At 37.8% G+C, this 24,262-nt stretch overlaps 1 protein-coding gene across 2 annotated transcripts in view; it reads left to right on the top strand.

Annotated features, from left to right (window-relative positions):
- GABRB1 (gamma-aminobutyric acid type A receptor subunit beta1) overlaps nucleotides 1–24,262 on the top strand; it is a 123,077-nt gene that overhangs the window by 38,373 nt on the left and 60,442 nt on the right. Inside the window, exon 1 of one of the 2 annotated variants that reach the window (XM_085059034.1) lies at nucleotides 21,617–23,156. The exons of the other annotated variant lie outside the window; for it this stretch is intronic. The gene's annotated coding sequence lies outside the window, so the exon portion shown is untranslated. Of the gene's footprint in view, nucleotides 1–21,616; nucleotides 23,157–24,262 lie in introns of those variants that run through there. 2 annotated transcript variants of the gene reach the window in all.

The raw sequence follows: 24,262 nt of genomic DNA, 5'->3' as shown, positions 1-24,262 counted from the left end.
TTACGTGGAAAAATGTTTTGAGGTGATCTAGAAGGCTAGAAAAACTAGCTGGGGTCTTCCCCCTGTACCAAGGACTTTTCACAGAGTAACACTACAGCACCCCTTCTGACAGACCACAGATGTCCTGTTGTATCCGCTGTCAACAGCAGAGCTGCACAGACCTGCCTGAGGGACATGGGCACCCTGTTGCTCACCCTGCTTTCCAGACCACTGAACCATTGTTTCCATGGTTCACCTGGGCTTCCTCCCAAAGGAGGCTTGTGGATGTGGGTAAATGAAAGCTGCTGGCTGTTTGAATAGGTCCTCTGGCAGGGATGAGTGATGCACCAGGTCTTATGAGGGTACAGCAGGGAACATCTGCTCAACATGGATTGAACCAGTGGCAGTAGGACACAAGAAGGCAAAATTTCAAACCCTGCCTATTAGAGCTCTGGAGATTAATACTTGTTCCTTCAGTGTCACCTGGAAGTCAACCATGTGCCAGGTTGTGGACTCCATCACACATACACATAATAATGTTTCCCATTAAGATGATGCTGGAAGTAAGAAGACATAAGAAGCAGGAAAGACTAGATGTCTGAGCACGCATCACATAAATCTGACTTACCATAAAACTAACAGAAACTATTTTCTGCTTTCCTATTCAAGAGGAATTCCACTAAATATCCACTAAATAAATTAAATATCCACTAAAGTTAACACTGACTGCTGAAATGCATTGAATACAGTGAAGAAAAGTGAGTTAGGAACATATGAGAGAAACCTCATTCTCTTGAATTCCATAGTCTGTTGTAGATTCTTGTGGAAATATAAGTGGAAAATAACTGCTACAGGCACCCTTTTCATGCAGCATCTTCCAATTTCTGTGAAAAGTATGATGCTCGTATGAGAAAGCTGAGCTTTAAAATACCTAACAGATTGTGGGCTTTAGACTTTCCTCAGAGAGGGGAAAAAAAAGCCCAAACCAGACATGCTAGCTATGAGCTGAAAAGTATATCATAATGTTAGGAAACTAAGGAAAAAATACATTGAAGTAACCCTTGTGCTTTAAAAGCCCAGCCTTCTGTCACTGATGGAAAAGAGAAATCCTTTGGCAAGGTGATCTGTGACCTTTCAGGATCAGTGATGCTTTCAACAGAAAAGGATTAACTGAGTATTGAATAACTTGCCTTTCTTGTCTATGGAAAGAGATCATGTTGCTTTAAATTTAATTAACCTTGACCTATCACTTCTCTGTAGGGTTACTTCTTCTTTCATCTTCTAAAACACCTTGTATCAAGTCTGTTACAGAACAAATTATATAAATGAATGTGACACAGCCTTTCATAGTAGTCATTTCTGTGATGAGTAGACAGATATTAGATATTCCTATGATAAAGGAATGTTTTTATATTCGCGTAGTAACTGGCTAAAATGGAAACATAGACTAGCCTATAAGAGACAAATTTAGAAATAAAAATGAAAGAAAAGGAATTCAGACAAAATAAAAATCTTAGGATAAAAAAAGATTTTAAAAAATCTTCCTCTTGGTAGTAATTCTCATACACATCATTGCATTAATATCTCTGGCAACTATGTTTTTAATGTACTGAGAAAGCATTGAGAATTTTCTTTTTTTTTCATGTATGATGCACTCATAAAAAGCCACATTTTTAGTATGTGAACTATGTTTTAGGTTAGAATCTTAAACCATTGTGGAACTGATAAGGGTGGCTAGTGTAGGGGGTGAAACACCATTTTATTCCAAAACAAATCCCCTCTAAAAACTGTCTTTGTAAACACATTCCCATGATTGAAGGTAATTTGAAACTTTCCTCTGTAAGATAATGGGCATATTCCTCTAGTATGTTGAAAACTAGTCAGTTCAAAAGTGAACTTCATTACATAAAAGACATCAGTTTTACAAAGAAATGAAAACCAATTATGTGGTACACAATAAGCAAATAACAAAAATGGAAACAATTGCAGAAATTCAGGCCAATTGCTTCAAAATTCAGGTTATTGCAATAGTCAAAGTGGTATGCACAGAGTTTAATTTACCAGAAATAAAGCAAAACAGACATCAAAAGCATATCTCTGAATTTATTACAATTATTCTATTTCCTTTAAAGGTCCTTGTCAGACATAAGTCTGTGCTCGTTAACATGTAAGTTCTTGTAAACAAAATATTCAGAAAATTCTGCTTCTTTCACTTCGTAATATTACAGATTTTCTTGATGGGATCATTATTCAGTAATACTTGGTAGCTAGTGAACCTGAACTCATACTAATGAGGATATTTGAACTTTAGGGTGGGTTAATTAACCCTGCTTCAGCTGCAAAGTAGGGGTTTGAAAGTTTGATATGTGCAAACAGAAATAGCAATTAAATGCTAAATTTACTTAACTTGCTAGAGAAATAGAAGCACATTAAAAAATACAAGAATGCTCAAGTGGCTAGTGTGTATAATCACAGAATTTAGTGTTGAATTCTTCATCAATGTCCCAAAAAAAGTGTAGCTGTTTTGTCTCTCTCGACAAGCATTTTCAAAATTACTTCATCATTGTAGGAGACAAAATTACGCATGGCCACTCACAGTGGAAAGCAGCAGGTAAAAGAAGGATTACATGTTTCTTTCATTAAAGCATTGACTCAGACTGGCATCAAAAAACAGATTTAGATTTCCGCATCTGTGAAATGTAATAGTTGTCTTTATTAGATCAGGGAGGTTGCCTACAGCTGACACTACCAGCCATTATAAATTAATGCATTTTTCAGAAAAAAGAATTGATTTCCAAAGGCAGTCAACACCTGCCCCTACCAATTTTTCTGTGGAAAGCTGGTATGCTGCTTTTCATTGCTTTAGGAGCTCTGTGAATCCCATGTTAGTTTCTTATAACAATAATTTTCTGGGTTTGCCACTGGCTATATTACCTATGTCTTCCCACTTTAGAATGTTACAAACCTTAATCGAGTGTGTTAGATTGACCTCTAGCACCATTGTGCTGAGCGTGGCTAAGTTCATAAAGTTAAAAAGATCAAAAAGTTACAGAAAGTACCTGAGAAAACTAGTGTCAAAGTTCAGATGATTGAATTGTGTGTTCATACATCTCTGAAGTATATATAAGAAGTTCTAACTAAAGTTCTAACAGAAATTCAGTATTTTAAACTTAACGATGCATAAAAATCAAGAGGCTCAGAGACAATTCTTGTATGACACTAACACCTTGATAAACTTACAGTAAAGCTTCCAATTTTCTCATTTAACTTCTTCTTCCAGATTTTCCCAGAGCCGAAATAAGATACTCCTTTCTTCTGCAATAGTCTTCCTCTTTCCCAGCAACTCCACTGGTAATTTTACTTTCTCTTTGTCCCCATACAAATGTTGTATTGCCTTCACCACCACACTGTTCTGTAGCCTTTCTTTGCAGTCTAACTGTAGAAGCTCTGTAAGCCTGTGCAAAAGTCAGGCTGTCTGTTGACCTAACCAAAGCATTGTTTATAGACAAATTCAAGAGGCAAGATGCACTGCATTAGAATTTGTACAGGCTTCAGGGTTTTTTTGATTCCTCAGTGACTTTACAGCATATGCTCAGGAGATCAAGAGAGCGAGGAGCACCCTGGCTTGAATAGGAAGTATCTTATTTGTCATGACCACACAAAACAGCCACATCAAATTAAACATTGGTATTAAATAATACTTGCAAACAATTGAGAAATTAATGCAAACACTGTCTTAGTCTCTGTGGCTTCTATTAGGTTTCTTACTCGTAATATCAGTGTCTTCTGTTAGGGAAGTGTTTCTTTTTTATTAAAGAAATACAATATACCTTAGAGAAAAGAAAGGGAAATGAGCTAGTATTCTAAAATCAAATGTCAGATCTACCTTTATCTAAGCCTGCAGATGATTACAAAAGGCTTAGCTGGAAGCCAGTTCTTATGCCAAGATACACACTGGAGCATTCCTATAGACTTACTATTTGAGCTACGCTCTTATTCCTTTATACAATGCACCTTGGCCAGAAAGAAATATTATTTGCAAAGATCAGCTAAAGAAAATGCTCGATATATTTGCAAATCACCTGTGCATCTCTATAAGCATGCAAATACACAATTTGATTCCCAACATTTTTTTGGTAGAAGTATACTACAAAGGTTGCTTTTCTGTCCTCTCCTCCTCATCCCTTAGTTTTCTTCACACTTGGGAATACAACAAGAATCTAAAACAAAGTATAACATATCTGACTTCTAATAGCTGTTACTCAAAGTGACTCAAAGCTCTCACTATTATTTTCTTCCTTATTAATAAGAATTCAATCACAGTAAAATGTTCTAGATTAATTCTTCATGAGCTCCATTTCTGTCATTTTTCTGCTGAGACATGAGAGCATTTCATGGCTAAAAAAAAATTAATCCTCAGTATTTTTCCAAAACACTTTAAGTTAAAAAAAATAACATAGAAGTACACACGAGCTATTACTGGAGTATTACAGGGTGAAATAATGCAGGAGATTACCTCAGAAAAATATCATATGTGAATGAAAGTAATTTTGCTGGATTAGCTACATCTGAATGAGAGACAGATGTTCCCCAACAGTTCAGGGTTTAAAATCACCAACCCAACACATGTCTGCGAGAACTTTTCCTTCACCTGTAAGTGAAGAAGATTTAGCAAATTACAGAAGCCCTTTGATCTACTTGATTTTCTTGTGTACATGTTTAAAGCTAAGAATTTTAGCCAAAATTTCAAATATAAACTCAGTGGAGCAAAAATTATTTTACAGGTAATTACAATAGAGTTGAAACTTTTAACCATATGTTTTCTTACATTGTCACACATAATTCTACTTTAACATGCTTTTAAACGAGGAAAAATTTCTTGTTCAAAAATGAATGTAAAAACATCATGCAGAAATATATAAGAAGAATTAAAAAGTCAGTATCATCATGCAATATCATTAATAATCATAATGAGCTCTAATGAAATTTTTAGTTTAGTACATGAGCATTTTTGTATTTAACTTACACATACCATAGGGATTAGATGAGAGACAAGGGGCAAAAGTTGGAATGTGAGAAATTGTGACTGAACATAAGAATGGATATTTTTCCTGTTAGGATGATGAAATGCCAGAGCAGGTTGCCCAGGGAGGTTGTGGAGTTTCCATCCTTGGAGATACTCAAAACTCAAGTGCATGAGGCCCCAAGAAGCCTGATCTCATTGCATGTGCTGTGAGCTGGAGGAATATTTCTGGAGCTTCCCTCCAACTTGCATGATTCTGTAATTCATATAAAATCTGGTAGGTGTAGCTTAGAAAGAGGCTGATCACCCACACACTTTGAATCATTTAAGTGGAACTCTGGGGAGACCTTTCAGTACAGAAATACTTTTTAAAAAATTATTCATTAATTCTTCTCACAATTTATGAAGTCTTTTGATGTCTCCAGTATTAAAAAATACTGTGTCAACAGTCTGATAGATTGATTTTTAAAACTACATTTTTGTCATATATTCATCTATACTTAATTATTTAATAAAGTAGTTTAAAAAAAGCAAAACAAAACAAATATGAGACGTCATTTGATTAAAAACATTTTAGAGGAACTTTCTTTACAAAAAAAAAGTATTTACTTTAGGGTGATCCAAAATTCTTTTCATTTTCCATTAGTCTGCTGACCTAAAAAAAAAAAAAAGCCACCCCTCCCCCCCCAAAACATCAAATCCCAAATACTTCATGCTTCCTTCTGATGCTGCTGTTCCCTGATGCACAAGTGACATATCAGATAGATGAGTATTCAGCTCTTTCATCTTTGTTTTTCATCCCATTCCCCATCAAAGTCTCATCTTATAAAATAAATCCTTATAATTAGTTTCCTAGTCTATGACTTTTCAGTATTGAACATAATTCCACTTCTGGTGCCCCAGCATTCAGGATGATCATTATGATATTCTGATACTTGCTGATGGTAACAGTAGCTCCTTCCTTTAATATCACCTGCAAATTCATTGATATATTTTGATTTTTCTAGTGGCAGAAAAAATAAAAGATAAAAATTAGTCCCAAATGTCATCCTTTGAGTATTTCCACCTGTAATCTCCCTTAGCATGTTACTTCTGTGTTCACCATACACTACTGGCACAGCACCTTTTATCCAGAATCTTAACCATTCTACTGTTTTTTCTGGCTTTGACTGGAGTACAGTTAATTCTCTTCACAGTTGCACAGTATGGGGCTGTGTTTTGAATTTGTGCTGGCAACAGTGCTGCTCACACAGGGATGTTATAATTCATGCTGAGCAGTGCTTACAGAGAGGCAAGGCCACCTCTGCTCCTCACACCACACCGCCGGTGAGGAGGCTGGCGATGCACAGGGAGCTGGGAGGGGCACAGCCAGGACAGCAGACCCCAACTTATCCAAGGAATATTCCATCCCATAAAGTGTCATGCTCAGCGATAAACTAGGGCAGGAGGGGCAGGGTGCCACTGCTGAGGCCCTGGATGAGCACTGGTCAACTAGTGCTGGGCAATTGCTTTCATTTTCATCACTTGTTTTCCTTGTGTTTAATCTCTGTCTTCATGATTTTGATTTTCACTACAATTTATTACTAATACTATTTTATTTCTATTATAAACTGTTCTTATCTCAACCCAGGAATTTTCTCACTTTTACTCTTTCAATTCTCTTGCCCCCATCATGCTGGGAGGGATGGAGAATAACCAAGTGGCTGTATGATGTTTAGTTGCCAGCTGGCATTACACCATGACACTACTTTTGTTCTAATTCCCATCTTATTCAATTTACATCATGTAATCAAAGATGTTTACTGAACATTAGATAGCTGAGGTCCACCAGATTTCTTTTATCTAGGGAATCAATCAGAGAATAAAGAAGAAGTGACATTGATCTACAATTGCTAAGCATATGTTGCATTTTATTTCATCACCAGCTGTTTCTCATTTTGTCCCTTATGGTGTTAAAACAACAACCAAACAAAAAAAAAACACCACACAATTTACATAATTCTTGAGATTCCTCTAAGCAAAACAAAACAAAAAAACTCCAGGGTAAAAGGAGTTACCAATTAATTTGAGGCCTCAGATACAAATGAAACTTAATCCGAAACAATACATCCTTTTAAATGTCCTCAGTCTAAAAGTCAAGTGAAGCAGCTGCTTAGCAGAAGCAGCTGCTGTCTCCTAATCCATATACCAAAACAAACAAACAAACAAATCATATGGTAAATATGTACTAGCTGCTTGTGATACAGTTGACTTAGATATAAAGTTCCAAGACTTGCTGGAGAATATTCTACATCTAATATTATGTTTAATAGATTCAGGACAAAAATAAACCACAATTAAGATGAGTCACTAGATATGAAAGTTACTTGCAGTAAAACATTATATAAGAATTCCGTTTCCTCAGAGCCTCAAAAAACAGTATCATAAAGTTTAAAAAGTCATGTATCAAATGGAAAAAATGGTGTGCTATTTACAACTGAATGGGACTTGCTTGAAGATTTGATTTAAAATTCTAATTAGTTTTGCACTTCATTATCAAAAATTATCTAGAGAATAAATCATTGAATCGTAGAATGGCTTGGGTTGGAAGGAGCCTCAAAGACAATCTAGTTCCCCTTGAATTGGGTGGGAACACCTTTTGCTAGTACAGGTTGCTCAAAGTCCCATCCAGCCTTGCCTTGAACACTGCCAGGAATTGCCCATCCACAACTTCTCTGGGCAGCCTGTTCCAGTACCTCACCACCCTCATGGAAAAGAATTATTCCTAATATATAATCTAAACTTACTTTGTTTCAGTTTGAATCCATTCCTTCTTGTCCTGTCACTACATGTCCTTGTAAAAAGCCTCTCTCCATCTTCCTTGTAGGCTCCCTCCAGGTACCAAAGGCTGCAATCACTTCATCCCGATGTCTTCTTTTCTCCAGAATGAACAAATACAAGATATGATGAAAAGTTATAGGGTAAACAGCCCTTTGAGGTTAGCGAGTAATGCCATTCTAAGAATGCAGTAACAAAACCCACGTTGTCATGACTTGGGATGTAGAAGCTCTTGACTTACACTAGTTATCAGTCATGTTCGAAATTCAGTTCTCAGGGAACTTGAGACCTTTTTTCCCATTAATTAAGCATAAAGACACCCCTGCATTGACCTGAAGTATAGCATGGCCAGATCAGACATTCCCTATGCAGATTCATTCCTATGCCTGAGCCACAGCCAGAAAAGGCATTTGCCAGCTTAAAAGCATTATTTGCCTAGATTTTCCCATTAGGCTTGTCTCTGAGAAGAGCTGCCAGTACTGCACTAACACTTCTCAGGCACTGATACCATCTCAGCAAGTCTCCCTGGGTGATTCTGGGTTGTTAATTTGGCTTATGGATGGATACCTGTCTGCTAGAGAAAACTTTGGTAGATCAGCGATTTTCTGCCATATGTAAACAGATGGATTGCAATTAGTTACTAATTGGGGTGAGAGACCTCAACACATGAACTATCAACCACCTGGGCCGTAAAGTGATCTGCTGTAGGTTTGTGAAACCCTGGTACTTCATAATGTCCATAGCTCTCGTAAAGCCTAAAAATGGCTCATAGTGATGTCTTGGTAATATTTGCAGCTGGGAAGGATCCAAGTTTCAGTCTTTCTTTCAGCTGACAGTGTTGACACAGACTTCAAACCAGGCAGTGATTAAATCTTAGATTTCTGACTTTAAAAACTCAATATTTCTTTGAGCTGCATTTTAAACTAGTAAGTATTCTTTCACCTCTTATGTAAGCAATCCACTTATAATAGCAGACCACTGTCTTGCAAGCAAAGCATTGCAATGGAATTATCTCAAACTGTCAATGTCTGTTTTAACACTTGCAAACACAATCCCAAATGTCTGGGGGTGTCTCAAATATATATATTTTGCTACAAGCGTTAAGACTTAAATCTTGGATTTGTTGCTAGAACTGGATGCTGTAACCATAGTGATTACCTTTCAGTTGCTAGACTTTGACTTGCTATGAAATGAAGAAGGAAAAGGCTTGGGGAGCGATTTAAGCAGTTCACCCAATATTGAACTGACACCTACTGCTGAATCTATGTTGATACTGTAGAAAATAGGTATCTTTATGACAAGCAATCTTTGCAGACAGAATTTGAAGACGGAATATGATTAAAAACTGACTGAAATCAGGATTAAAGAACAAGAATTCTTCCTGTAAATACAAAAAGGGAGAAATAAAAACACTGTTCTCACATAGAACACTAATCTTCCACCTAACAGATATCCCCATGACAGAAAGGCTTTTCCCAAACATCAGGTTGGTGATATAGAAGAGGATATATGATAAAAAACAAGTGCTGGGCAGGGACTAAGTTGTCTTAGTTGATCCCCTGGAGTGGAGTCATAAGAATATTATCCATGTCATAAAACTCTGGCAGCTACCACTGCAGCAGACCACATACAATACCTACTAAGCCCACTGAATTTCATTTTGCTACAGTCAAAACTATGCTATTCTCCCATCCTGTCCTCTACACATTCTCAGTAGGATTACATTACCTATATTCATGTTTCTTGCAGAAGCCACAAAGCTCTAACTCATCTGCAGCTATTTCACTGCTGAATATACCAGCATGAGTTTGTCTGTTTTATCACATCTGCAACCTAGGAGAGACCCAAGAGTTAACATTCATCTGTCTGTCTTAGAACAAGAGGGCTGTCATGCTGTTTAAGACTCCACTGTCCTGTCTCCACTGTGGCCAACATGCAATACTATATAAAAACATACAAGAATTCTCCAACACATAGAAGTGGAACAATCTCCCCCCAAAATTATTTTCATTCTGACCCACAAAAGGGAAGCTATTTTACCCTGCACCATGCTAATTTATATTCCTCCCAAGATTTATTTACAACACACTTTCATAAGCCTGTTTTAACAAGTGCAAATTAGGTGTCACTTCTATGACTAAAAATAGCAGACTGAAAAGCATATCAGAAGAGTAATCTATTTCACTCAAATTATGAGAAATTATAGAAGATCACCCCATGACAACACTGGTGAATGCTGGAGTGAGATCTGTTTCTGGCATTGAGCTCTAGGGTTCAGAATGGTTGGAAAAGGAGGCAGGACTATCTGCTTCTGATGATCTGCTAACACCAATTTTTAGAGAAAGGTGTTCAAGTCCCAGAGCCACTATCTGATTTTCTATCCTGTTCTAAAGAAAATGGACTATTGCATCTGGCAAGTTTGCTGTAGGGTATGTTAGAAAGTCAGTCTAATGAAAGGAATGTACTAAGGTGAGAGTTAGCAAAGAAAGGCAGAGTTGTCCCTTGTTTTTCCCTAAACTCCATTCTCCACTTCATTCATTAGCTCTATAATTATTGTCTAAGAGTCAATCTTGAGGGAACAGATGTTCATACTATCCTGAGATACCTTAAGATGTTGTAATCAGCTGAAAGCAAAGGGGAGGATAAATTGTTTCGTAGCTCAGTAGATTTATTACTATACCCTAACAGATATAAAAGCCATTTCTGCTATAATTAAGTGAAAAACTGCACATCTATTTGGATACAACATATCAATCTGGAGAGTCCTGTGGTTAGCCGACAGGTTTATTTCTAAGCATTCAGTGTCTACTGATGCAAGCCCACTGTAACTATTTAATCAAGGTTTATGTGATTAAGTTAGGCAAATAACAGGCAATATATGGAAAAGGTTCCTTTTTACCCAACCTGTACTTGACTTCACCTACACCGTATCGTCAGGAACCTTAACTGAAGACACTTGCCATATTGCTTCAAAGATTTTCTTGCTGCATGGCATGGCACTGCATCCTATTTTGTGCTTTAGCTTCACTTATCTGATTACTTTTGAAGGCTTTACATCCAATTAGAAGTCACCAGCCAGAGCTATTTTATCATACTGAAGATTAGCAAAACTCAACTGCCATTACCACAAAGAAGGAAAACCTTCCCATCATCTGCATTGTTGCTCATATCATGAACAGTGGCATGACTTGGTCATCTCTGCCATGCACCAAAACTTCCAAACAACTGATCTCCTGTCCCAGGAGTTCGCCCTGTTCAGTTTCTCTCTGTCATCCCCTTCTTGCCACAGACTCTTTTTGTAGGGGGCAAGAGGAAAAGAGTTACTTCTGTCCCATAATTAACGCCTCTGCCAGGAGTGCTGCATCACTGACATTGGTTTGCATTTGTGTCCACAAACATCTCATTTATCAGCACTGTCTTCAGAAAAGCCAAACCTTCTGGACCTTTACACTTCATACTACTCTGATAACAGCATCTATGATTAGCTCTGTGAGAAGTTAAGCCAGTCCTACAAAAAGCTGTAGGTGAAAAAAATCTACATTTTAGCTTTGAACAAGAGTGTCACAGAGCTCGGTTCCACATTGCCCAGCTGCATGTAGAGCTTCTCTGGCTGAATACAAGTCTATTTTAGTGGGAAATTAGTCTTACAACTCAGTAAGAGGCATTAAGGAAAAAAAACAGAAGAGCAGTCATGTTTGTAGAAGGAGGAATAAATGCATAGGAACAACTTGAAATGCCTGTTTCCCTTCTGAAAACACACTGAATTTCCATTCTTCTCTTGGATTGAAATTGTCTAATTTGCAAAACAGTAAAAACTTACCAGTGAAAAACAGCTATTTGCTTGTTTCTAAATGGAAAAATATTCATGAGGACTTTTAGTTGACACAGTTAAGGGTCTACATAGCTGCTCTGAGCTGCTCTGCAAAGCTTCTTTGTCTTCCGCCTTCACTCTTAATTGTCCTTTTCTGCCCCAGAACCAATCCTTGGATAGCCATTGGTGGTGGAGACAGGATAGAGGAATTTACCTACATAAAACACACCATGCAATAGTAGCAATGACAGGTTCTCCTCTAACCTGGATCAATTCCTTCCACTTCCAAACTAGTTATTCAAATGTGTCACTCAGGAAAGGATGGAAGTAGCAGTTGTCTTAGGCTTCAGTGAGGTGAAAGCCTTCTGAAACTTCAGTCTCAGAGAGAGGTTTTACTGCCCTAAGCATTAAATAAAACTGATTTTGAGGTTTGCTTTATTTACAGTCATTTGCATGAAAATGCTTTTCCAGATTTTCAGTATATTGGCACCAATCTAAATTTTCTGCTCTAAGCTACCCAGTTCTTCAAATAATTACTAATCCCGTGTTCTCCCTAGTTACATATTTTGCAGGAGAGATCCTGCATCTCCGTATCCTAATCAGTACTCAAGAGTATTAATCAGTTGGTTTCCAACTGACTGATGAATTATTTTCTCTTGTGTTGGTTTTTTTTTCTTCTGCTAAAATGTCTACACATACTATACAATATTTTGAAATGTTGGTTCCCGTGATACTGGCAATAGCACCGGATTTGTATGGTTTTAATGAAATTAATCATATTAAATTGGCCAGCGCCATTAGTTATCCAATTGATTATGCTGTTAGTAAAACAAAAATAAAACAAAGTCCTTTATTATCAACACTCTAAAAATACTCTGCATTTTGCTCTGAGGATTTAGTGTCAGCAATACATGCATTTAAAGGCAAACTGATTCCTTGCAAAAGCCAAAAGCAAATTTTCCACAGAAAGTCTGCATCAGTGTTGTAAACTCGTCGGCTATGATGTTAGATTATCATGTAAGCAGCTTAATAATATTTAAATGATGCAGCTCATGAGAAATCGCATGAAGAGCTTGTTCTCAAGCTGCCTTTTTTTGAAAACATCCCAGATGAAAAACAAGTATTTACAACACATTTGGTTTGCAGTGACCCCAAGATGACAGAATTCAGGATATGCAGGATAGCTGAGACAGTGAGCAGTTGACTTAGGACATCAAGACAGCAGAATTTGGCTTATTTAGGTAATTGCTAAATAAAATTCCCCCACAAGCCATCATCAAGCAGAAAGAGTGGAGGCCAAATTTTAAAGAAAACCAGGAACAGTCTACCCTCTCATGCAAGAAGGCCAGAATTTTACTAGCAGAACTGCCAGGCTAAGACAGAAGCTTCTCAATGAAGTAAAACACAGAAGGTAGCATGCAGGAGGAGGAAACAAGGCAACAGAACTGGCAAGGAAACCAGAAACAAGAGTTATTATTCAACTGACTGGAAAGGAGAGGAAATGGAGCTGCTCTCTATGTGAGAAAACAGCTGGAATACTTGGAGCTCTGCCTTGGGATGGATCAGGAGCCAAACAACAGTTTACGAATCAAGATTAGCAGCCAAACCAACATTGTTTGGCCTTCTTGTAGGGGGTATCTACTACAGACACCCTGACCAGGAGGAAAATGCAGATGAGACTTTCTTCCGACAACTGGAAGAAGTCTCATAGGCACAGGTTCTGTTCCTCATGGGAGACTAACCGCTGTGGTATCTGCCAGAAGGATGATACAGGAGGACTCAGGTTGTCGCTGTTGAGCAGCTAGCAGAGTAAAGAACTCAGTTCTCAGTGGCAAGAAGGAAAGACCTTTATTGTTTTGATTTCATCATATATATAGAGTTTTCAAAGGTCACCCAGATTGGTCAGTCAGAAACCTCCCCCTAGGCCTGATTGGCCAGGCTGCACCGTCCAGATCTTGGGACACTGTTTTTAATAACATCCAAACTTTATTTATAAAACACAAAAAGAATTCTCATGGGAAAGACCTGTGCTAGCCACATCAGGTCATCTAGAAGACATCTTGAATGCACTGATGACAACTTCCTGGTAACTGAGAAGCTAACAAGAAAACATGATCTGCTAGACCTTACAGTTACAAGAAGAAAAAATCTGTGTGAGTTAAGAAAGTCAGAGGCAGCCTTAGCTGCAATGACCACGAGATGGTAGAATTCAGGAATCTGAGAGGAGAGAAAAATTACAAAAAGCGGGATCACAACCCTGGATTTCAGGAGAGCAGCTAAGGCTGCCTCTGACTTTCATGTCTCAATTTCTCTCTCAGTCTCAATGAGTCCCTTCCAACCTAGATGAGTCTTTGATTCTGTGAAGCATAAAAGCATTGCTTCAAATCCTTGTTGCACCTGAGAGTAAAAAGTGAGAGTGCAACAAGAAAGTCTTCTGTAATTACATTTATTGTAAAAAGAAGGTGCATACAACGTGGGTGAGAAGGTAATTAGGAGTTCACTGATAAATTTGAAACTGCTGCCTGCTGTGGTGAAAAATGTATGTCATCAAGGAGGTCTCTGGTGATACAAAAAACAACAAACATTATACCCATCTCTGGGCCCAGCTGTCCAGCCAGGAAACTCAGAGTTCAGCAAGAGCTACAGCCCCTGGATCAGGTGGAAAACTGATGGATCAAGCAGTAGCATTTAAGATTAAGCAATGCACAAAGTGCATTGTCATCATGTAAACTGTATGCTGACATTGGCAGGGTATGGTCAGCACAGAAGGAAATTACTACACTCCTATACTCTGTAATGGTAAGGCTGCACTTAAACAGTGTCTCCCATTTCTTTCCTGATACTGAGAAACTGGAAAGGATCCAGCGAAGAGCTATCACTGTGGCCAGAGCCTGGAGCACATAACTTATCAGGCTAGACATAGGAGCTTGCCTTGCTTTGGTTGGCCAGGCAAAGAGCCAAAGGAAAACCTCAAGGCAGCCTACAACTGCCTGAAGGGAAAATTGCAGTAAAACCATTCTCAGTAGTGGCAGATGAAATAATGAAGGGCAGCAACTACTAATTGCGCATAGGGAGGGTCAGAGTAAATGTCAGGAAGGATTTCTCACCAAGAAGGTAGTGCAGCACCAAAAGAGTCTGCCCACAGATGTTGTGGAATTCCCATTCTTGAGGGTCTTCAAGATTTGCTAGAGGAAGCAATGTCTCATCTGAGACAGGGTTGGTGACAGTCCTGCTTCAAACAAGAGAACGGACTAAAAATTCCCAGAGGATTTTGCAGCCAGTATGTCAGTAGTCTTCTAGCATTTTGACAGTGTCACTAATACCCTTAGTGTTATCCACCCCAAGAGCAAAGTACCTCCACTTTGACAGTCATTATAAAGGAGAAATGTCGTGATGTTCTTCAGTCCCTGGTTTCCAAATACAGTACAAAATGTAAGTATGAGCCTGACCTATGATTTATAGGTTAGAATTCTGTAAAGCAGTCAGGGTGCCAAAAACATACAGAAAAAAATATCTCTGGAAGTGTAAGTCATAATCAGGACCATTTTATAGAACACAGTTCTATCATAAGCATAATGAACAATGAAACAAAGTTGTCCTGAACAACTTAGAAAAAAAATCCCAAGTTGTAGTTACATATAAAGTTACAAAGCAACCAACAAATTAAAAAAAAAAAAACCCACAAACCAAAAATACCCACACACACCAAAAAAAACGCAGCAAGGTATACACAAGTCTAAAGATCTGGCAGCAGCTATGAAATTACTGTTTCTATTCCAGGTAGAGCCACTGACTCATCGCATGTCACTTTGACCTCCATCTGCTTCTCTCAAAACGAAAGAAAATTGATACAGTAGAATGACAGCTGAGAACCAGGCAGGAGGAACCAACTGGATTTCAATCACCAGACCCATAGAAATAGATATAACTCCTACTCCTAAATGGGTAAAAAAAAAATTTATATATACATTAAGGCATTAAAAAGAAAAAATCAGTTGCTGTTTTTATAAAGTCGGCCCAACCTCATACTAAGATGCATGCAACTTCCCCCCTATGTTGTTAAACATATTCTGGAGCCAAAGAGTCTAGCCATGGCTGACTGTCTTCACTTCTCATTTGTTACAAGTTTGGCTTAAGATAAGGCCCTTCACAACACAGAATTTACTTCAGATGATCAACTAGTTCATCCTGTGACACCAATTCATTTTTACACCTCTGATACTCACTTTCTTTTGTTTCCTTTAAATTTCTGTCCAGTTCCTGTAAGATTTCCGGAACTGTTACTGCTTATACAACAGGGTTCAAGGCAAAATTCAAGACTTCCCCCATCTGCTCCTAAGATCACGATCAGTTCATCTTCGCCTGCAGCACTGTGCACTGACACCACAAGGAATTCTTCTGAGCTCTTAGCACTGTATTTTCCTCCTTAGACATTCAGTGCACTTTGTAATGGTCTCATAGTTCACCCCTGCTGAGCTAGATGGAAATTACAAAGGAAAAAATAATCAAGTGCTTCAGCAACAACCATTGTTAGAAAACAGGCTGCTTTCCAATTATCTTGCTTATGGGTAGCAAGGGAAGTGTGGTTTAATTAATTCTTCACTCTTCCACAATGTTTTTCCTTAATGGGAACTTGAAAGTGCTGCACCCTTCCAAATATCTTTGGCTTAGTTTGCTTAGTCCTCAAATCACGTTGCATGTGATAGACCCTCAGAGCTGATCTATGCCCAACTCATGAGTCAGTCCTCCCATCAGTAAGGAGCTATCTCCATATAGTCCACTCAAATACAGTTTTCACCCAAATGCTCAGTCCTACACCTTTGTATTGATGCTTCATCGCCAAGCTGGATAAAATATTTTGGAATGTCAGTTAAAGCTTGAATTTCTATTCCTTGGAGTGCTTTCTCCACCTGTTCACAGAGAGGATGAGGACAGCACTTCCTGAGCACAAGGTGACAGTTCTCAAATGTCATTCCACCATTCCCTTTCATGCCTGCATATGAACAGACGTGTTTTTGTAAAACTCAGAGGAGAAAGATGATAAAACATCCTGGACTTCAGCACCAAGCAGCATATCATACCTGGAATAACTTTCCACTGTAGTTGTCAATACCTGGTCTTGAGCATTAACTAGAGTCCTCAGACACAGATAGACAGGTATGGACCACCTGGACAAGTTGGGTTTGTTTGGGGGGTTTTAATGAAAACTTGTTTTTAGCTGTGTCACAGAGAGAAATGTCTATGAGAAAACATATTTTTCTCTTACTGTTGTCTACATTACATTTGCTCTTAAAAGATGTATCTGGGCTTTTATTAGCATGTGGTGGTCTATGGGCTACTTGGTGATAAGAAACTTTTCTGTTCCTTTGTTTTCTCTTCAGTTGCTCTTTCTGAAACAGCAAGTGCCCTCACTGGAGCCAAAGTATCAAGGACACTGTTATTTGCTGCCTGTAAAAATACATGAACACATTGAATATAGTTACTGTATACGCCACTGTGCTTGTATTTCTTTACTCCAGCATTCTTTACAGTGGCATCTTACTTGAGCAGATATATCTCCTGTGCCATATTTTTCCTGTTCTCCACCCCTCTCCTCATGCTTCTTTATGACAGTATTACCCTCTATAAAAAAAAAAAAAAAAGACTACCAGTTTCAAAAGCAAAATCAAATACTATTGAAATAGATACCATTGCTCGTTTCCTACAGGTGCTAAAAACAGTTAATTGATCTTTCCAGGAATACAAATTGTACCATGGACATGTTCTGGTTCTTATGTTGGCAATTAACATAGCCACTTAAGACAGACATGGTATTAAATTTGAACTGTGAAAAATGTTATACTGGTGTATCTCACTGCTGTCCCTGACAGTGGGTTGTTATGCAGCTGGAAGTTTGAAGTGCAGCTGAGAACGGTAGTTTTCCACCTTTCTTAACAGAGCTTCCAGCATGAAGTGAGGTAACAGTAACGCAATTGTAGGCCTACCTTACCCTCTACCTTACCTTCGTGCTATATTTTGGCAAGTCCAGGTCTAATCAAAGTGATCCATATTAGTATTTAGTAACATCATCTCTCTTCTTCCTGTGTGAAGAGCAAATTACACATTCAAGCCTTTCAAGTTAGCAAAGCTCAAATTAGAGGGAAAAAAAGACAGCAAAGAGCAAGTCAGTGGGTTATTGTTTTAAAGTGCAGAAGTCCTTACTCTTCTCCCCAAGAGGCAAAATAGAACACACAGGATAAAATTGGGATTTTACCCTCCTCAGTGTTAAATAATGCCAAACCAACAGAGCACAACTGTCAAAACAAACCATTTAAATGTGAGAAGCATATATTACTGCTTCTGCTAAGTATTGTTACTAAAACATTGAACAAAATGCAAGAAAGTACATATTTTGCAGTTGCAATTGAGAAATCTTTTGCGTTTGCTTTGCTTTTCCAGTAATGATTGATGTAATTGGATGTAATTCTTACCCATTGCAGTTCAGGGGACTTCTGCTTTCACTGCAAGGAGTAATATTGGATCCCAATAATGTAATGCCTTCACTTCCAGCATTGTTATGGGTCTAATCTTGTTCTTAGCTGTGCTTTAAGCAATAAAGAACATCATCATTACAGCTATATGGATTCCTGCTAGATCTTTGCTTCTTTCTGTAAGACACAACTGTGATGCCACATTCATAATTGTGAAGTTATTAATGCCAACAAGTTTATGAAACACTTTCCTGAAGAATTATCAGCACATTTGAACAACAAAAAATGCAAGGCAGTTTAATAGCAAGTGGAACTACCAGCTGGATCAAACAAAATTTTAAAAAAATCACAGAATCATTTAGGTTGAAAGGGACCTCTGAGATCATGGAGTTCAACCTTTGACTGATCACCACCTTGTCAACTAGACCATGGCACTGAGTGCCATATCCAGCTGCTTGTTGAGCACCTCCAGGGATAGTGATCCCACCACCTTACTGTGCAGTCCTTTCCAATCTTCAACAACCCTTCCCATGAGGAAATTTTTCCTGATGTCCAACCTGAGCCTCCCTGGTATAGCTTGAGGCCATTTCTCAGTGTAGCTTTCTATCCCATTTTCCCTGTCAGAAGTGTAGTTCACAAGAGCCATGGTCTCCTGTGAACAAGGCCAGTGCACTGAATATTTGACTACATGCTCCTTCTCCCCTCTTCCCACTGCTTTGGATAGAAGAGGATAGATAGGAGAAGAACTGGGTAACGTATGCTGCATCAGTCTTCATTGAAAACAGCTACAGGAACACTGAACCGTGTCCTTACAAAGAAAGGCAAGTACAGTTGGTCCAGTACTGTGCCCCCTAATTCCCTGGCTTCCTTGCTTGGCTGGACTGCAGACTTAATGAAGAGATGCAGCTCCCCTGATATTTTTAGAAAAGAACATGAGTGGAACGAGTATATTCTTCCTCTGTAATTGCAGATAATTTTTTGCCCCTAATTTCTGTGCAGGATCTGGAATTGAGCATCAGGGGTGGGCAAGAGGTGGGGAAGAACCAAAAACACCCCAGAAAGAAACAAGCAAATAAACCCCAACACAAAGCACACACACATACACACACACAGAAGCTCCAAATATAAACACAAAATTCCACACCCAAAACCCCACATCACCATTTGTATCCTCTTATCTTAAAATAGCTCTTTTGCAGGTGAGGACATAGATCTTCCCTTGGAGTTCCAAGGTAGGACAGCTAACTGCTGCTGAATGAATGCTAACAGCTGCTTCCAATACGTTAGCATGCTTGCAACATAGGAATGAGTATAATTTTGAACAATTTGCAAATTTAGCATTCACCATTCTTTCAAAACTCTGCCCTTCCTATTCTTGTATCGGATAAACACAGAAAATACTCTTTCCCAATTAATAAGAGGTTGCAGCCACGACAGGATTTACATATATCGCTTTTCTATATTTATGGCATTATTTCAGTCAATATTAATATTCTGATCATTACTCCAAATTTAATTTTAAATTGCAATTTCACTTATGCTTGTCTTGATTAAGTTATAATGTATCTGAATTTCATTGCATCTCATTTTCTGTGAGGCTGCCAGATATTTGATTAGTGGATGGTTCCCAAGGATAAAATTTAAATTTAAGTTTGTTTGGGTGTACAGTGTGCATCCCACAACTACCAATATACACTGCTGTCTATTAGAAGTATGGCATTGGTGTGCTTCAGGTATTCATTTTGCTGCACAGTGCCTTCATGTGCAAACTCACGTAGAGAGCTAAAAGCTGATGCTAACCTAGAATAGCTAAATATTCACAAAATATTATTTCTTTTGCTAATAATGGCATCCACATTATTGTTAGTGTGCTTTGATATTCAGGTATTACTTAAATATGTCACAATGTGCCAAACTGATTTTCAGTACATGAAGTTATAACAGAACTTAGATAAAGGCCACCTTGGAAAAAGGAAAAATGAAAGGTGGTTTTAACCATGAAGCTGAACATAGCAAGTTAAAAGATCCCCTATTTTCTCCTTAAAATATGGAATTTGTAAAATATAAAACAACTACCAATACAGCAGACATGTGAACTCGTCTTTTATTCCACCAGAATCCATAATTCAACTGATAAACCTGGTGAGGTACTAGTTCTGTATCTCCCAGAAGGGTAGATTATAATGTAGCAATGTGTTCTACATTATATTCTACTGTGTTGAACTGGTAAATCACAGAGTAGAAATTACCAGCAAATCCAGATTCTTCAGCTATTTTAATGTATCTCTTCTGATTTCAGAGAGCTACAGAGATTCAACAGGAAAAAAAATCCATTATTGCCCTTACATCATCTATGCATATTGCACCAAAAAAGGAGTAGGGAACAAGAAAAAAATAGAAATAAAAAAAGAAATTATTATTGTATGGTAATTCTTCAGTCTGTTTCTTACTGGAACTATAAATTGTTCATCTAACTTCAAGTACGATATGCTTCAGTGGTCCATTAATTTTCTTTACTATGAGAAATTTATATTCCTCAAATGAACTGTGAGGTTTGGTGTCAGTGTTTATTTTTGAGGCTGCTTAAATTCAGATTATAAAATAACTTGAAATTTTGAGTAAAATAGACTAACTTCTCTTACTCACATTTTCACAGAACCTCTCCTACCTAGGACGAGCATGTAAATACTTGTCTTAGCAACCTAATGCACCTTATTAAAGCACTGATACAGATTTACTTAGAAGTTATAGTACACATCTGTACACACACAGTTACAAATTCCTGGTTTGATACAAAGAAATAAGAAATTTGCACAATTACTGAGAAAGGGGGAAAAACCCCTCATTCTAATCAACCAAAATTTATCACATAAAAAACCGGAAAGTAGATGCACATCAAAACAGCTTCATCATTGGTGCTCAAATATTCACCACTCTCAAGGTTCACTGTGCCCTGAAAAAGTAATGAGGCACTTTTGGAAAGCATAAACAGCACTATTAAATCTACTGAAATATCATGATTTTTCAGCAGAATTACAGATTTTTTTAAATTATGAAAAGTACAGTTCAGCAAAAAAAAGTTCGATGTGTTTCTATAAAAGCTAATTATTTTTAAAAACAGATCATTTGAAAGAACAATTAGCTGCAGAAACAGATTCTCTTTTAATTTTACATTGGGTCTTTTTTTAACTCATGAATAGAAATTCTTAAATATGAAAATTAAAAATGGTGTGATTTATTTTCATATCTAGACTGATGCTTAAGATCTTGGGAAGCTTTCATAAAAAGCTAAAATAATTCTGCAGCCAATTACCAATACAGATGTGACATATTCAGAAATTATTCATATGCTCTAGAGCTTGAAAGCACAAAATCCCCAGCAAATTTTACAGGGTTGAAGACAAGTAGTCATTAAATCCCCAGTTCTCTCACACCACTGTATAATAAAAAAAAAAAGTACAAAACCCTCCAAGATGTAGCTAGCTATATGGTTTGCCAGCATTTTATGCTTTGCTGATGAGAGATGAGAAAGGTAAGGCTGTATTATTCCATTAGAAAACAATTAGAAAGTTTATAAATATAGAATTTGGGTTATTATAGCACAGATGTAATTTGCTTTTCATAAAAACAATCTTTAACTATGCTTTTTAAAATATGAGCTTACAGCAACAGGGACTCTCACAATCATGACATCAGACTATTTTTCTCATTAAAATATTGAATGAGTAATACCCCCACGTACTGAGGAATGGGGAAAAAAAAAAGATAATTTGCTTAGTTAAGAAACACTGAGATTCCTTTAGGATGAAGCTCAGATTTTGTCCTTCCTCATTAACACTTGCTGGCTTGCCACATACTTCTCCACAATATAGCACAACTGCAGACCAGAGGGTCACTCTCTCTACTGTGGTGTTGCAAACAGCAGTATTTTGTATAAAGCACAGCAGGATGAAACAAAATTTCTTAACAGACTATGATGCTAAAGATAGCAACTCAAATTCTTCTAGTGGGCATAGCCAAGAGACAGAAATTCTTTTTCTTTCACTTGATCACATAATTTTAAGATCTCACGTAGCTTACTATGGCTGTTTTTCTCTTGGTTGAACTTTGAGAACCATCACATAGGCACCACTCTCAATTGTTCACTTTTTTGTAGGACAGCATGAACAACTCCACAAAAGCAGCCTTGAGGCCCAGTGAAAACATAAATAGAAGCAAGAAGGAAAAAAGATAATTATGTAGAATTGGAATTTCTGTTCCGTCTATGCTGCAGGCTGTAGAGGCTCTGCTGGATGAGGCAGAAGATGTTGATACCAGGTGAAGCACTGAGGATTCAAATTTTATCAGTCATCCATGAAAGCTTTTCTACCTAAAGAAGCTTGAAATAGGACAGGTCAGGAAACATACAACATAAGAAAACTGCACCAGAATAGTGGTGGGGGCTTTAGAGGTATTTGTGGTGTTGGGTGGCAAGATTTTGTTTTATTTTCTTTTGTTTGGTTGTTTTTTGTTTTGTTTTTTAATTTTCATTTTCTCTCATCCAGTTCCTGACTGGTGATTGTACATATGTAAAGGGAACTAAGGGCAAACTTCTCTTTAAGTGATGCTTCTAATCCACCTCCATTCAAGTTGCACATTCAAAAACTTGCCTCCTTGGTGTTCATGCTCCTCTGTACCACTATTTAAAATAAATCACCTACTTAGCAAAGCACAGCATATACCTCACTGCATTCCTTTGTAGTTCCAGGCTTGACCACCAAGGTCTGAAAAACAAAGATGTCCTGACCTCCTCCTAGGGCCCCACGCCAGCAAAAAAAAATGAGCAAACCTTCAGCATACAGCCTCTTGTCTCTATTGTGGGTAGCAACCATCTCAGAGGCCTGAAAAAAGGCATATCTATGAAATCCTTGCAAATCTGGAGTCTGTGCTCACAGTGGATGTAATTGGCCTATTGTATATAACTGCTGCTCATCAATTATGGCATTTCATCCATAAAGAAAACAACCTACAGGCCCAGGGCAAAAAAGAACAGTATTTTTATTAGCAACTTTTACTGGTAAGTCTGTAGTTTTTAGCTCTGTTGGATGCAACATTTCAGGTAGAAAGTCTTTTTGAAAGGTAACAACTCTGTTTTGATTTCATGGCAATGATACAGGTTTAAGAAACTATTAAAGATGAAGAGCGCAAATTGTGTCAGACAGCTTTTATGCTGTTTCTTCAAAAATTAGAGTCCAGGCTAGGATTTGTGACAATAACAGAGGTAAGGGTTTCTATCATGTAAAAGAAAATCTTACTCCTGCCCAGTTTTTTCAATAATAGCTATGATTTTGATGCACTTCTCCCATAAAAAATACGTGACAAAGTGACCTGTCGCTTGGAAACAGGGCTGGGGGAGGAGATGAGGAAGAGAAAACTCATAGTCCACATACTGCTGTTCTAATAATCTTTTAAGAACTCCATGAGCTACAAAATACATGGGCTTTTCCACTTGAAAAAAATCGACTACCTTTAAAATCACCAAATTCCCAGAAAGACATATACAAGAGAGTAAATCCAACCACAAGCCTTTGAAACATTTTCTTTTCAGACAAAGTGAAAGCTAAAAGGCTGCATAAATGGTATTTCACCTAAGTTATAGCGTGATAGCCAAGAAAAGGTGTTGATTTTCTATACAGTAAATTCCAATTGGCAAGGACAGAGAGCATCACATTTCCCAGGCTGAGATGAGATGTGCCTGGCTATGTAAAGACATTGTATCTGGCCCCTCCAGCAGATGTGGAATGGAAGTTATTCATTGTTTTCTGAGGTTGTATTTGCTCTTTCTGAGGAGGGCTAAGCCTTCTGGATTGTGGGAAAAGCTTTCAGGATGAAGGGAAGGAATAGCAGAAGAATATCCTCAGTGCTGTGCAATGCTATTTGGCTGAGGTCAGCTAAACCCTGCTTTTTTCACATTAAAAAAAAAAAAAATCAGAAACTAAGCTTGATCCACAGACTGGAGACCCAAATGTGCCACTGTTCCCTCTGGGTCAAGAGATTTTGAAAGCCTGTAGCAGTCATTGCCACTGGAGAGTAGTGTCAAGTTTGACACTAATATGAACAAGCCAAGAATCATGATCCTGCCTTATGGCAACAGCACCTTAATGATCCTTAAATTTCCTGTTG

This window comes from Lichenostomus cassidix, chromosome 4, assembly GCF_008360975.1.
Source record: "Lichenostomus cassidix isolate B80296 chromosome 4, HeHo_3.0, whole genome shotgun sequence".
Taxonomy (NCBI): Eukaryota; Metazoa; Chordata; class Aves; order Passeriformes; family Meliphagidae; genus Lichenostomus; species Lichenostomus cassidix.
This window is presented reverse-complemented; position numbering and strand designations above follow the sequence as displayed.